Genomic DNA, 2,904 nt, shown 5'->3' with positions numbered 1-2,904 from the left:
GAGCGTGCCAGCAGAGGGAACAGCCAGAGCATGTCTGAAATCGTCAAGGGATAAAAATGGGGCTGGCATGCCTTGGAGGTGATGTCAGAGGGGTAGCAGGGAGGCAACTCATGGAAAGTCTTATGGATTTAGGATTTGGGGAGGAGTAGTGACATGATCTGACTTATTTTTAACCAAGTCGCTCTGGCTGCTGGGTCTTGACCACGGAGGAGCAAGGCTGGAACAGGAGACCGGTAAAGAGGCATCTGCAATAATCCAGGTGAAGAATGATGTAAGATGGATCGGGATATTAGTGGTAGAAATGGTGAGAAGCGGTTGGATTCTGAAGCTACTTCAAAGGTAGAGATTTGACCAGATGTAGAGAAAGAGTCAAGGTGACTCAATATTTTTGGCCTGAGAAAATGGAAGAATGGGTTCGCCATCAGCTGAGGTAGAAAAGACTGAAGCAGAGTGGATTTGGGGTGGCGGAAGCATCAGGACTTCTGTTTTGGACACATCGAGTTTGAGATGCCCGTTAGACATCCAAGTGATGGTATCCAGTAGACAACTGAACATGTGAGTCTGGAGTTCAGATGAATGATATTCACACCCTCTCTGATAGGGTTGGACACTAAGAATTCATTCCTTATCAAAATGATGTCATAACTTTTGTACAACAAACTTTTGTTTTTGCAAGCCGTCTGAAGCAATCTCCAGACTCTGTCCTTCCGTGGAGTGTGTCAAGTTATTTATCGAGGTCTACAAAGTGATGGGAAAAGGGTTCTTATCCACTCACAGCTGCTTTCCAGCTTGAGAAAATACAATGATCTTTCAATTCAATTTTTAAGTGTCTCTTCATCTTGTGCAAAATACTTTCAGCAAGTTTTTCAGCTAAGTTGATAACCAGATCATCGAGACCACAAAAAGGCTTTTTGGCATTTGTCTTATAGTTGACAGACTACCTGGGAGTGGTGATCTCTCTCCTAGGGCACAGGGGTTGTGTAGGATCCCAGGGGTCATAAGGGCAGCTTCTGCTTTGAGTGTTTGCTGTGCTTAGTGCCAGGTACCGTGCCAATGGCTATAGCTGCATAAACAGCCTCACAACCATGCCAGGAGGGAAGTATGATGATTATATCTGTATAGTTGAGAAACCTGAGGCTTCAAGAGATAAGAGTGACTTGCCCAAGTTCACATAGTTTATGAGTGTTGGAGGTAAAGCTGGAATACTCTGAGGGACCCTAGAGATGTCCCTGAGGCTGCTGAGCCCTGCTAGGTCAGTGCAGTGGGGGCTAATTCTAGGTCAAGGGGGTTGAAGGCTCTAGCTTTCTGCTTTGAGCCTTGGATGAGTGCTGGGCCACCTTGGCTGAGGGCTGGGCCACCCTGGCCTCCTGGGTTTGGCCTCAGTATCCATGCCCCTGCTAGTCTATAGTCCCCATGGAGGGGCCGTGGGGGCAGGGCAGCCCCTGCTAGGTGCGTGTGGGAGGACACTAATGATCAAAATAAGAGGCCATCACAGCCCTGCCCTTGTTTCCCCTTATTCCCAGGCTTCCTTCCTTGTACCACCCAGAGTGCCCGCCCACCCACTTCGGAGAACCCTGGAAAGAAGGTTAAAGTAGGATGTGGGCCAGACGGGGAGTTATTAACCATTTCTCTACCCGAAAAATAATCAGTTTCTCCCTGATTGCAACCCTGATTATCCTCGAGGTCTCCCCCAGCCTGCTCCCACAATCTCCAGTCTCATTAATAGGAGGTAGATAGAAGGAAGGAGCAGGTCAAGGGGATCATGGGATTAGATAGAGTAAGGCCCAGGGAAGATGGGGGTGGGTGGCATTCTGATAAGGACCTTTCTGTTAGGTGTGAGGAGTCTCTCGCTCAGGCTTGAAGGGTGATGTAACTCCCTACAGCCCTCTTACCTATTTTCCCTAAGGACTAGAGATTAGTTCCTGGGATGCCATTAACGGTTGAGCAAGTTGTATACTGCACAGAGCACTCAGCCAAGGACAGACTGAAATCCAGTTCTGGCTTCCCTCACTGTGGCGTTCTGACCGCCCAGAGGAAGGGGTGACTTTTTCTGATTCACACAAAGATGTTAGTTATGTGGGCTGTTAATTAAGCAAAAAGTTTTAACGTGTTACATACAAAGCTTAAGTGTTTTATTTTAACTTAAAACATAAATGTGTATTTACTCTCCAATCTTTTGACGCAGGTCCAAGGCCTTTTCTTTGAAGAGGCCGCTGATTGGAATTCGAGTTCATTACCTACATCTATAATTTCCAGTTTTGGTGTCTTGAAAATGGAATGGGAACTTAAGGTCGTGAATCTCTCTCTCTCTCTCTCTCTCTCTCTCTCTCTCTCTCTCTCTCTCTCTCTCTCTCTCTGTTGTCCTGCTCTTATCTAATTAGAGAGCAGTATTTTAACCATTTGCTATTATTGAGGTTTCACAATCCCCTACCTGGAGCCCAAAGCTCCCAGAAAGGCACTTCCGCCCATGCACAGCTGCCAAATTAGTGTTGCTGAGAGGGGAGGACCTTCTATTCTATCTCTCATGCTGTCCTTCCTCTACTAGTTCTTTAAGCTAGCATTTATCAATCAGTCACTATGTGACAGCTTGGTACTAAATGTTTTTCATGCATTGTCTGCCACACTAAGAAGTAAGAGCTAGCTTCACTTTCTGATCATCCAACTCTTATGTTTATTCCTTATTCATAAGACACACTTTTTTCGTGTTGCTAAAATTAGGATTTTAATGAAATATAGACCAAACGAAGATGCTATCATTTTTAATGTGCTGAGTTTTTTACATTTTAATTTTTAGTCTGTACTAATTTCAAACTTACAGAAAAAGTCACAATAGTGCAAAAACTCCCACATGCCCTTGACCCAGAATCACACATTGTTAACATTTTGCCATATTTACTTTAAAAT

The sequence above is a fragment of the Pteropus alecto genome, unplaced genomic scaffold, assembly GCF_000325575.1.
Source record: "Pteropus alecto unplaced genomic scaffold, ASM32557v1 scaffold45, whole genome shotgun sequence".
Lineage (NCBI taxonomy): Eukaryota > Metazoa > Chordata > Mammalia > Chiroptera > Pteropodidae > Pteropus > Pteropus alecto.
Note: the sequence above shows the minus strand (reverse complement) of the source record.